Source organism: Rhinopithecus roxellana, chromosome 15 (assembly GCF_007565055.1).
Source record: "Rhinopithecus roxellana isolate Shanxi Qingling chromosome 15, ASM756505v1, whole genome shotgun sequence".
NCBI classification, from domain to species: domain Eukaryota; kingdom Metazoa; phylum Chordata; class Mammalia; order Primates; family Cercopithecidae; genus Rhinopithecus; species Rhinopithecus roxellana.
Genome location: NC_044563.1, coordinates 108007129 through 108020880, shown reverse-complemented (window position 1 = coordinate 108020880; position 13752 = coordinate 108007129).

Below are 13752 nucleotides of genomic sequence, written 5' to 3'. Positions count from 1 at the left end.
TATATGCACAGAAGCAGTGAGAGGAATGTGCTGCAGTCATAATGAAAGTAGAGGGCATTTTTTAAAATTGAAAGTGAGAAAATGTATTGCAATAGGACCATTCTATATTTGTCTAAAAAAGAAAAGAAAGTGAGAAAACGCAGAATGTTACATGCGCCTTTGAAGTGAAGCATCGGATGATGGGGATGACGATACATATTAAATACTTAGAAATGAGTTTGGCACATGGTGAGCACTCAAGCAACATCTTCCTTTGTGATTATGATTATTATGGTGGTGCAGAACAAAGAGGGAATCATATGGTATGTGAAAAATGTTGAGCTTACACACAAGACAGTTACTAGCCGGGGCAAGGAAAAGTGAAGACTAAACTGGAAAAAATCTGGAATATGTGGCTAGAGCTCAGCCTGAATTTCAGATGCCTTATGCAAATTCAGGAGATGGCTAGAGATTGGAGAACGTAAAGGGGTAGCTTGGAGAAAATGCTGCTTGGAGATGATTGTTGTAAGCCATGGGCATTCCGTGAGGTTAAGTTCATTCATTCGAATCTGTTCTTCATTTAAATGAATCTCAGGTGATTGGGTCATGGATCCCATACCTCTCAGATATTTCTAGAGACCATCAGCAGAGGGAGGTCTAATCTGCCTCAACAGATTTACAAATTGATCCATTTTAAGGAAGGATGTCCAAGAGTGGAATGTTTTATGGTGGCAAAGAGAAACATAAACTTCAGAGCCTAAACTAACATTTCTATTTGGTGGATATGTGAGTGAAGATTGCAAACTTAGTCTCTTCTTGTTCACCTTGGATTTATGAATATAGCATCAACAACAACTCGCATTTACTGAGAACGCAATATGTGGCAGACAGTTCCAAGCATATTGCATGGACTTTCACCAAGACTGTGAATTAGTTAGTGTTACGTCCCTATTTTATAGATTTAGAAGTGGAGGCACAACTTGCTTAAGGGACCCAGTTAGTGAATTGTACAAGTAAGATTTGAACCAGGTAGTCTGACCCTAGAGTCCATGCTTTGCTTTGCTCCGCTTTTTTTTTTTTTTTTTTTGACCGAGTCTTTCTCTGTCACCCAGTCTGGAGTGCAGTGGTGCGATCCCGGCTCACTGCCACCTCTGCCTCCTGGGTCCAAGTGATTCTCCAGCCTCAGCCTCCGAGTAGCTGGGGTTATAGGTGCGTGTCACCATGCCCAGCTATTTTTTTTTTTTTTTTTTTTTTGTATTTTTTAGAAGAGATAGGGTTTCCCCATATTGGCCAGTCTGGTCTCGAACTCCTGATCTCAGGTGATCTGCCTGCCTTGACCTCCCAGAGTGCTGGGATTACACTGAACTTACAAACAGCCTATTAACAACTGATCTTTGTTTTTTTTTCTTTTTGAGATAGGGTCTCCCTTTGTTGCCCAAGATGGAGTGCAGTGGCGCGAACAGCTCACTGCAGCCTTGACCTCTCAGGCGCAAATGATCCTCCAGCTTTAGCCCTTTAGGTAGCTGGGACTACAGGCACATGCCACCATGCTCAGCTATTTTTTGTAGAGTCGAGGTTTCACCATGTTGCCTGGGCTGGTCTCAACCTCCTGAGCTCAATTGATCTGCCTGCCTCGGCCTCCTACAGTGCTGGAATTACAGGCATGAGCCACCATGCCCAGCCAACATCTGATCTATTTTTAAGTATCAAAGCTTCTGTATTATTACGACAGCTGTCACTAGTAGGGAAGCATAATCACTGATATCAAGGACAATTGTGACTAAGTAAAAGTCATTTGATTTAGCAACAAGCAGATCATTGACCTCTGAGTGGGTGGTTTCTGTAAGGTACTGGGGTGGCAGTAAGACTGTGAGGCCTTAAGGGAGTTTAAGGAAGTGAGAAAAGGGAGGCCTCCAGGGTTTACAGGCATACCTTGTTTTCTTCTACTCTGCCTTATTGCACTTCACAGATACTGTGCTTCTGGCAGATTGAATGTTTGTGGCAACCCTCTGGCCAAGTCAGTTGGCCCCATTTTTCCAGCAGTGTGTGCTCACTTTATGTCTCTGTGTCACATTTTGGTAATTCTCACAATATTTCCAAATTTTTCATTATTATTTTATCAGTTATGGTGATCTATCATGAGTGATCTTTGCTGTTACCATTGTAATGGTTTTGGGGCACCACATACTGTACCCGCATAAGATGGCATACTTAATCAATAAATGTTATATGTGTTCTGATTTCTCCATTAACTGGTTGTTCCCTTGACCCTCCCTCTCCTGGGGTCTTGGTATTTCCTGAGACACAATAATATTGAAATCAGTCAATTAATAATGCCACAATGACCTCTAAGTGTTCAAGTGGAGGAAAGACCATGTCTCTCACTTTAAATCGAAATCTAGAAAGGATTAAGCTTAGTGAGGAAGGCATGTTGGAAGCCAAGATGAGCCAAAAGCCCATCTCAGCTGGGCCAAACAGCCAAGTTCTGAATGCAAAGGAAAAGTTCTTGAAATTAAAAGTTCTACTCCAGTGAACTCAATAATAGTAAGAAAGCAAAACAGCCTTATTATTGATATGGAGAAAATGTTAGTGGTTTGGATGCATGATCAAACCAGCCAAACATTCCCTTACGCCAAGGCATAATTCAGAGCAAAGTCCTAGCTCTCTTTAATTTTATGAAGGCTGAGCAAGATGAGGAAGCTGCAGAAGAAAAGCTGGAATCTACAAGAGGTTGGTTCATGAGGTTTAAGGAAAGAAACCTATCTCCATTACATAAAAGTGCAAGGTGAAGCAGCAAGGACTGATGGAGAAGCGGCAGTAAATTATATGGAAGATCTAGCTAAGATCATTGATGAAGGTGGCTACACTAAACAGATTTTCAATGTAGACAAAACATCTTTCATTGGAAAAAGATGCTCTCTAGGATTTTCATTTTAATGAGAAGTCAATGGTTGTTTCCAAAGCTTCAAAAGACAGGCTGACTCTCTTCTTAGGAGCCAATGCAGCTAGTGACTTTAAGTTGAAGTCAGTCCTCATTTACCCTTTTCACAATCCTAGGGCCCTTAAGAATTATGCTAAATATACTCTGCCTGTGCTCTGTCAGGGGAACAAGGAGTCCAGATGACAGCACATCTGCTTACAGCATGTTTTACTGAACACTTTAAACCCACTGTTGAGACTACTATTCAGAAAAAATAAAAAGATGTCTTTAAAAACATCACTGCTCTTTGACAATGCACCTAGTCACCCAGGAGTTGTGATGAAGATGTATAAGGAGATTAATGTTTTCATGACTGCTAACACAACATCCATTTTGCAGCCCAGGGATCAAGTAGTAATTTTGATTTTCAAGTCTTATGATTTAAGAAATACGTTTTGAAAGGCTAAAGTTGCCACAGATAGTGATTCCTCTGATGGATCTGAGCAAAGTCAGTTGAAAACTTTCTGGAAAGGATTAACCATTTCAAATGCCATTAAGAACATTAGTAATTCATGGGAGGAAGATGAAACCTCAGCATTAACAGGTGTTTAGAAGAAGTTGATTTCAACCCTAAGGAGTGACTTGCGAGGTTCAAGACTTCAGTGAAGGAAGTAACTGCAGATGTGGTAGAAATAGCAAGAGAACTAGAATTAGAAGTAGAGCCTGAAGATGTGACTGAATTCCTGCAAGCTCATAATAAAACTTGAAGAGATGAGGAGTTGCTTTTTATGGATGAGCAAAGACAGTGGTTTCTTAAAATAGAAACTCCTCCTGATGAAGATGCTATAAACATTGTTAAAACAACAACAAAGATTTAGAATATTACATAAATTTAGTTGATAAAGCAGTGGCAGGGTTTAAGAGGACTGACCCCAATTTTGAAAGAAATTCCACTGAGAGTAAAATGCTGTCAGCTATCTCTTGTGAAAGGAAGAGTTTTTTGTGAAAGGAAGAGTTTTTTGTGAATGGAAGAGCCAATCAATGAGGCTAACTTCGTTGTTGTCTTATTTTAAGAAATTGCAACAGCCATGCTAACCTTCAACACCCAGTACCCTTACCGGTCAGTCAGAAGCCATCAACATTGAGGCAACACCCTCTACCAGCAAAAAAGATTACTACTCACTGAAGGCTCAGATGATCAACATTTTTTAGCTGTATTTTAAAATTAAAGTATGTACATTGTTTAGGCACAATGCTATTGCACACACTTTTAATAGACTACAGTATAATATAAACGTAACTTTTTTTTTTTTTTTGAGGCGGAGTCTCGCTCTGTCGCCCAGACTGGAGTGCAGTGGCGCAATCTCGGCTCACTGCAAGCTCCGCCTCCTGGGTTCATGCCATTCTCCTGCCTCAGCCTCCCAAGTAGCTGGGACTACAGGCGCCCGCCACCTCGCCTGGCTAGTTTTTTGTATTTTTAGTAGAGACGGGGTTTCACCATGTTAGCCAGGATGGTCTCGATCTCCTGACCTCGTGATCCGCCCGTCTCGGCCTCCCAAAGTGCTGGGATGACAGGCTTGAGCCACCGCGCCCGGCCATAAACGTAACTTTTGTATGCACCAGGGAACTCAAAACTTTGCACCAGGAACTCAAAAGTGTGACTCACTTTATTGTGATATTATTATTCACTTTATTGCTATGGTCTGGAACCAAACCTGCAATATCTCCAAGGTATGCCTGTATATAACTTCCAAGAATTTGGCAGTAACTGTCAGGAAAGAAATAGAATTACAACTACAAGGAGTAGCCAGCCATGTAGAGGTTTGTTTTTATTTCTTCCCAAGGTGATAAATATACATTGGAAGTAAGAAAAAGGGCTGGTAAAGGGGAAGAGAATGAAGATGCTAAAGAGGAAGGAAAGATACTTCATACATCTGGGAGGGGATAGTGCTCAGGGTACTGGTTAAGGGCTTTGGCACCTGGCTAGATATGGAGATGTTTTGTATTTTACTTATTGACGATCCCTAATACATCAGTGCTTGGATTTTTAGTAATCAGTGGTTAGATTTTCAGTTACCTGGACCCACGCTGACTTGCAGGCTCACATTCTTGTGGTTGGATGGTCCTTTATCTAATGTTAGGAGAACTGCGTTTGAGTCCCAGTGCTGCCATTAAACAGCTGTGTGTGATTTTGGACAAATAAGTCACTTCATGTGGCTGAACCTCAGTTTCCTTATCTGTAAGTGGCAGATTTGAACTAAAGATCCAGGGGTCCTTTGTACTTGGAGCAGTATTAACTTCTAATGAGAACAGAAGGATATTCTGTCATTTTCGGTGAAAGATTAATCCTCTTATTGTAAGAGTTTGTCTTAGCGTGGGAGAGAGGCCACAGTCACTTTCTTCAGTGTTGAAGAGAGAGGTGATTTGACCAGAATTGTAACTGAGGCTACATTATATTTATACATGTGTATACTATTCTTTGAAATGGATTAATTTGTTACTTGGAGTCTAGGGCATTATAGTTAATTTTTATATTTTTACATATTAATTATCATTTTATTCTGGTGTTTTGTTCTTTAGGAAGACATAAATGTTTGTGATCAAATGTTGACAATCAATAATGATGCAAAGATATCAGCAATGACACTTTCATTAAAATGTAGAAAATAACAGATAAGATACAGACATAACGATTCCAGAACAGATGCCATGAAGACACTAACAGTACGTCCCAAAGGAGCGGGATCAACAGAAACAGAGATGGGATACATCCAGACTGTTATATAACAGAAACCATAGGGTATTGTTTTAAATGCTTCAGAAGCCTGGCTAAGTGCAGTGGCTCACGCCTGTAATCCCAGCACTTTGGGAGGCTGAGGTGGGTGGATCACCTGAGGTCACGAGTTTGAGTGCCAATAGGGCAAAATCACGTCTCTACTAAAAATACAAAAATTAGCTGGACACGGTGGTGCGCACCTGTAGTCCCAGCTACTAGGAAGTCTGAGTCATAAGAATTGTTTGAGCCTGGGAGGCAGAGGTTGCAGTGAGCTGAGATCATGCCACTGCACTCTAGCCTGGGTGACAGAGTGAGACTCTGTCTCACACACACACACACACACACACACACACACACACACACAAATACTACAGAAACCTTATGTTCTTTATTAGCTAAACTCATGCCTGAATTTCAGGAGAATCATGAAATATTGTTACCTTGTTTCTAGTAGAATGACAATGACATACTGTTCTTCTTTGGACAAGTCTACCTATTATTAGTGGGATGGTGACCTCCCTAAGTGTTGAGTTCTCAGGAAGGAGAATCAAATGGGATATCTATGTGCCAACCATCAGTTGCTAACAGTATTTAATAAGCATAATTTTCTCTAACTACCAGAGTTATAAAATTTAACTCAGCAAATGCTTAGAGTGTCTACTATGTATAAGGTACCAAACAGGAAAATGGGGACTAGAGATATCAGTTTTGCTGATCAAAGCCTATAACCCAATAAAAACCCAAAACAGGAAACCATGACAAATATCTGACTATCTGGTGTGCAGCCATTTGGAACACAAAGGGTATGTACAACCCATCACACGTGTAACGCATACACCCACATGCATGCAACTCATCAGCTCAAGGAGTATGTGTGTACATGCAAAAATGTGTGTGTGTGTGTGTGTGTGTGTTTAGGGTCAGTGTGGAATAATAGGCTGAATAAGAGAATAAGGTTTTATGATATACACCCAGAGGGAAAATCTGTGTAAGTTATGCTTTTATCTTGTTAGGTATATGTTATTAATCAAGAACACTTATACCTGGTGATCCAGCAGGTCAAACACACATACATGCACACACTCCTAACTTGATATCACCCTGGTGTACACTAATTGTCTTAAGCCACTCATTTGATTCAAGAAGCAAGTATAACTCTACAGCAGCAGTTCTCGACATGTGGTCAGAGACCCCTGAAGTTGCCTGCAGAAGCCGTGAAGTCACACAGGGCCCCAAGCTCAGAGCTCAGTTCAATGTTCTGCTGTGGCTGTCTTGAAATTCTTTATAACTTTTGGACAAGAAACAGCATTTGCACTTTGCACTGGTCCCCACCTATGTAAGTGATCTTAGTTACTTGAGATCCTTTTAGGAGGTCCATGATCTCAAAACTATTTTAACAGTAATAACAGTATTAATATATTATTTGCCTTTTCTACTCTGATTTTCACACAAGTATATAGTGGAGTTTTCTGGAGGTGACATGGCATTGGTATTACAACAGATTGAGTGCAGAGCAGACATGAGAATCCAAATCTGTTAGGCCAGACATTCAAGAGAGTTGCAGAAATAATAAAAAAAAAAAAAAGCCACTTTTCTTGCTATATATACTTTTTCTTTTTGGAAAATTAGCTATTTTTCATAAAAACATGTTACTTATGTTAATTTTATAATGGTTTTTAAAATTATTTTTAAATTGATTAATAAATAACCAAGGATTTTCTCAGTTTCAGTTTCTAATATGTTAAATATCAACAGATATAACTTGTAAAAACAAAAGACTTTAAGGCTCATAACGGTTTCTAAGACTTTAAAGTGGTACTGAGTTCAAAAAGTTTGAGTCACTGATCTCTAGGTATTTACTGTTTCTGCTAGAGGAAAGAAATCATTGTGGGAATGTGATCAAACAATAGTGTGTTTGCTTGTACTTGTTCATTTATGTGGGCCAATCAATGTCTACTGAAAAAAATAAGGCAAAGAGACAATCTTTTTCATTACCGTTGGACTTCTACAGAATTTTCCCAACTGTGACCTAACACAAGTCACTTGTTTTGACTTGTTTCTCTCCTTTGTGTAAGTTTTAGAGCAACAGGTTCTAGCTTATATCTAGCTCTTGGAATTTTCCAAAATGGAATGGCTGTTAAAGAGAGATCACTAGCCTCTCTTCCCTCGAGGGGCTTGGGAGAAGTGCTACAGATGATTCCAGCATGAGGCAGAGTTGGATAAAGTGACCTCTGAAGGCCCTTTCAGTTTGGAGGATGAAAGTAGAGAGAGTCTTTTCCCTTACCAAGTTCAAAGTCAAGGGGGCTGAAGTAATAACAAATGAGTACATAAAAGGCAAAAAAAAAAAAAAAAAAAAGACATTCTGTCAGCACAGAAGCAGCAGGCAGTCACCAGAGACTCCTGCCTTCCCTAGGCAGGAGAACTGGCCACCAGCTCCGTCCTGAAAACAGAACTTGCTCCGAGTGATGTAGGCAAGGGAGAATGCTTCCGATGGGAGGGCAGGGCAGGGTGGGTATGGGAATCGCATGCTCTCATTCTTATGACTCTGACTCACTGAAACGGATCCCTCCCTTCCCTTTTTGGGGCCCCCTGTTCCTCCACTTTTAGCACCAAAGTACTGACGTGCCTTTTCCCCACTTGTCTTTAGAAAATCCATCTTGCAAGTGAATGCTAAGGTGCTTGGCTATTGACAGTTTCACACATCACCCTTAGTGGGGTGGGGGTGAGGGGCGGGGGCGGTGATTGGTGGGAAACCATGACAAGGAGAACCAGAGACAGTGTCTTTACCCCAGGAACAAATCTCCAAAAAAGGGCGTTTTAGACACTGGGCAAGTAGAATTAACATATTGGGGAAAGAATGCTTTTCTAGCACTTCTCACACCATGCCTGCTGTTTCTGGTTGAAAGTATAATCAATTATGTCTGTCCTCCCTTCTTCTCTCCACCTGTCTTTCCTTCCTCACTTCCACGTTTCCTCCTTCCTTCCATACAAGGTCTTACAGATTCTCTGTTATAACCCAGGCATTGCTTAGATATCAGGGATTCAAAGATGAATAATGTGCTGTCATTGATTTTATAATTTGTGAGTGGTGACAGACAGGTAAACTGATCACTGTAACACGAGGAGGCAAATGCTGCAAGGGTGGGGGTTGGGGGGTGGTATGTGTGCTGAGTGCTAGGGCAGCCTGCTTGGGATGGAGGAGCAGGGCAGCCCTTTGACCTGGCTCCTGCATGGGGACGTGGGTGTTTCTAAGGGGGAGAAAGAGAACAAGGTGCTCCAGGCCCAGAGAGGCTAAGCCATGCACCCAGGTTCACATGGCCATGTCACTGGACCAGGCCTGAGCCTGGTTTGTCTCTGCACCCTGCATCCTCGACCTGTATGCAGTAACTACTGCCTTTTCCAGACCACAGGGATCTCAGTGTGCCAGGGCATAGGGTGAGGTGAGACGGAAAGAGTGGCCGGGAATGAGGTTGTGGCCAAGACTCCACACACTACTCTTTGTGTGATACCAGAAGACAGAAAAGAGAGGCAAATGTTTATGGACCAGGAGAAAAGTCAAGCCCAATTCTTTGCTGTTAACTTACATTCGTGCCACAAGTTATTTAAAATATATTCCTGGAGTGCTTTTGAAGTGTGACGGCGGACATCACTCCCTGACCTCTGGGAGCTCATGTCTTTCTTTCCAGATTAGCTGGGGACAGAATGACTGCACTAAGCAGAGTTCACTGTTAATAGCTCAATGCCTTTTCTGAAGATGCTGTGGTTACAGCTCCTCACCGCTTCCTTAGAAGTTCTTTTACCCCTTCTGATAATAAATGACCTGACTCTTGTCTTTTCTTTTCCCCTTCCTCCTGACCCGCCTTTGAGAGATGAATTAACCCCAAGGCAGGTTTCCTGCAAGGAGTGGAGGAAGGGCTGCAGCTCCTAGGTCAGTAGAAAAAGCAGGAGTTGATCGATTTCTGACAAACTCGCTTGACAAAGGGACCTGGTCCCCTCTACCTACCCGTCCTTCTGTACCTGCCTGACACTGGCCGGGCACTTACTCTTCCAGAAACAGCTGGGCCACAGGAAAATGGCCCACCCCTCCCACAAGAATACCAAGAAACAATTGGCTATTAATTTCCAGCAGGACGAACAGGAACGCTTTCAGCCAGGAAATCTAAATTGAACCGTGATTAAGTCATTCAAGCTCCCTGGCCCTGTTTAACTTCCGGGTCTACAGATGGCTCTGCCTTCCTCTTAGAGACCATTTTTAGCCACTGGTCTTGGGAGGGTATTTCACTTTTAAATAAGGCACCTGCGTGTTCTTGTCAGGCTGCACTCTGTGGTGGTTAAACCCATAGACTAGTCGGAGCAGAATGTCCCGGTGTGAATTTCAGCTCTGCCATTTGCTGTGTGACTTTGGGCAAGTTACTTGCCTCTCTGTGCTTCAGTTTCCTCATCTGTGAAATGGAAATAATAACAATTGCACTGGGCTCATAGTGTTGTTTTGTGTTGTAGGAGCATTAATGAGTTGACACTTGTGATGTGCTGAGAACTATGCATAGTAAACCTTTTTTGGGGTTAAATTAATACATATATTTAATTATCCAGCTGCGGATGGGACCTGCCTTTGTCCTTTCCTTCTCTCATGAGGTCTGTCATTAGATAGAGGGAATGAATTTAGTAAAGAGGTTAAATGCAGAGATTTGGGGATCAAATTGCCTCAGTTCAAGTCCTGACTCCATCACTTAATTAGAGGTTAAGTCACTTCAACTCTCTACTCTTCAGTTTCTTCATCTGTAAGGTAGGTTATAATTGCACCTATTTCTTAGGATGCTCATGGAGAATGAGCTTTGTAAAGTTCTTAGAGTAGTGTCTGGCGCTTAGTAAGTGCTCAGTAAATTTTACCTATTGCATTATTACAAACTCAAAAAAAGTGCCATATAAACACAGCAGTTTTGATTATCTGAGCTACAAGCTGCCCAAAGCTAACATCCTGAGCAAGTGTAGCCAGAGCCTCAAGCCAGCTCCTAGAGGCTGGCTGTGTGTTAGTGAGCAGGAAGCTCAGCAGTTTGTCCTGGTGTGGAAGAGCTCAGCTCTCCCGTGTTTGAGTCCTGACTCTCCTGCTTGTTGAAGGTGTGATGTTGGGCAATTTGACTTCTCTAAACCTCAGTTTGTTTCCTTTCTCTGTCTCTCCATTCCTTTCTCTCTTCCTTCCTCTAGTGAACATTTGTTGAGTGGCTGCTCAGTGGAGGAGGCACTGTGTGAGGTTCTAGATATTCTCCAATGGACAGTTCAGTGATCCATGCATCACAGGCAGGCTATAAGGATTAAACGAGTTACTATCTGCTGGGGGCTTAGTCTGGGCCTGGTACTTAATGTAAACTCAGTAAGTAATCACTGCTCATGCTGATTTCCTATCAAACGTCCTTAGATCCTATCTGTTGGGTCTCATCATCCCTTCTGTGAAGGAGGTAGCTGGTTCTTATGATAAAGCACTTAGGGGGAATGATTGTTCAAGGTTACTTGCTTTGTTTCTGCAGTGGAAACTGAAGCAGGATTTTTTTTTTTTGTCTGTAAATTTGGGAGACTATCAGCAGACCAGTCATCCAAGAAATTAAAAAGCCAAAAGCAGAGTCTACTGAGTAGACTCAATTAAGATCTCCCCTCATCTTATACAGTCTCCGGCCCTTTCAAAGCAAGTTTGACTGACAGGGAATTCTTTTGTCTAGGACCACATTTCCCAATTATGTCCTGCAGAATATTATTTCCTCAAGCTGTTAATAGTATTCCATGAAACGAAATGAAACTATTGAATGTTTTTTTTCTGAAGACCACCTCCAAGTTCTTAATATACAAATGCATTTTACAGTATTGCATGCAGTATTTTTCCAAAAGTTATTAGATTAAGGAATGTTTCTCCAGCAACACCAGCAACATTTCATGGTATTATCCCTTCCTTTTCTTGGGGAACAGTTTGAGAAATGCCCATCAAGGATAGCTAAGCCAGACTTCATCAATAAAAGCCAGGCTGAAATACCAAAACTCTGGTAACACAAGTATTATATTTAGGAAAAGAAGTGAAGCAGATGTTGAGTGATGGGCCAGTCTGTGTTATTGTCAGACTAGAACTCCCCCCCAGTTAATGCTGGAGAAAGAACAGAGTTCTTCGTGAAGGGCAGCCATCCACTTGGCTGGCGTGGCTCACCCTGACTGAGTGAGACATTCAAGCACAGTACATGTGCTGCTAGAGGACAGGGCATGTTTCCTTGTTCACTTTCTGCTCCTGCAGAAATCTAATTTCTCACATCCAGCAGAAAACCTCCCTGCAATGAGTGGTTTGGATGAGAATATTTATCTTCCCCAAACAGTTTTGCAACTTCCTCTTCCTTAATTGGGAGGTCAAGATGACTGAAGAACTTACATTGGGAAATAAAACTGTATAATTTGTAGTTCTTTCTACCTCTGACAAGCTGTGGGACCTCGGGAAATGACTAAGCTATTTCTTTTAATCTCAACTTCTTCATCTATAAAATGGGGATAATAATAGCACCTCTTTCCTGGTGTTGTCTGGGGAGTAAGTGAGCCACTGCTTGCAAAGTACCTCACACGGTGTCAGCACATTGTACATCTGCAATTAATTTTCTTTTTGCAATTAATGTTAATGTCAGTTGTAATTTGTTTGTTTTTATCAATTCTATATTTGTGTGTGTGTGTGAGAGAGAGAGAGAGGACAAAAAGAGAGGAAGAGGGAGGCATATGCCATGCTTAGAGTATAATGTAAATTCTATTTTGCAAAGGAAGATTTAGATTAAATGAAAAACAAATACATTTCCTATTATTGACATCTCTTTTGCCTAAAGAGATAATTTATAAATGTGACTTTAGGTAGAAAATTCTAGAAACCAAATTACTGATTAATTAGTACTTTAGTTTATTCATCACTCTCTGGGGAAGGTAGTTAGCATGAGTTAATCCCCCAAAGCTTGCTTTGTATGGGATGTACCTTGTGGGTGTATTATGGTGCCTAGGACGCTAAATTAGTGGTTAGATGGTTGTACAGTAGGCTTTGACTCTGAGGAAAGGGGCTGAGATTGCCTTGAGGAATTTTTGATTGGGTCTCTTGAATAGCCTAGATAAACTATCCTGGCCAGAATTCTTTCACAGTAGAGTTTAAAACTCCTCTCTCCTTCTTTCTCCCCTTCTTTCCCCTCCCTTCCTTCCCTTCTCCTTCCTTCTCCCACAGACAGGAATAAGCATATATAAATTTTTGCTTATTCCATTCGCCTTTCTATATATCCAATGCAGACTGCTGCCTTGTGTCATTATTTATCTTATATTCATGTGATTATGTTCCTTATCTTGATTTTATCTATTTCTGAAGTAGGAAGGGTATAAATGTCATGGTTTATTTTTAAGATTACAACTGTATTTCCATATTCTCGGACCACTTATTGAGGTCTCATTTATATTCAACAGCATGCAGTAATACGCATCAGAATATAAATAAAGGCTAAAACATATGTTCACCAAATTGGGAATAGAATAAAATACTAGGCTTTGCCATAAAAGAATTGAGATTATTTATGTGAGGAAACAAACATAATAGTTGGTCAATAACATACAAGGGTCTCTTATTTTAAATATGGTATCTAATTATTTTTCTTTTGTTACTAAAAAATGTGTTACAATGTGCCAAACATTGTGCCAAGTATTTCATACAGCTCTCCTAAACCTCATTTAGGCCTCACGAAATTCCTGAGAAACAGGTAGTGTCTGCAACTGAGACTCTCACTGCCTTCAAATGGAATTGTCCTTAAATGGTACTACCAGGTCTCAGTCCAAACCTTAGCCCTTTTCCTCACAAGGAAACATTGATTGACCTAAGGTTTGGCTTATACTAGAAGGGATGACTGTTCTGGTCAAGATATTTGGGTTTCAAAGGACAACTTGACCTGGACCCTGGACCCCACTATCTCAAATAAAAGGGGCGTCTCATAGAAACAAGTCCAAGCCAGGCTTCATGGGAACTGGGACCAGAGAACTTCTCTCTCTCTCTCTCTCTCTCTCTCTCTCTCTCTCTGTTGCTGTCTCT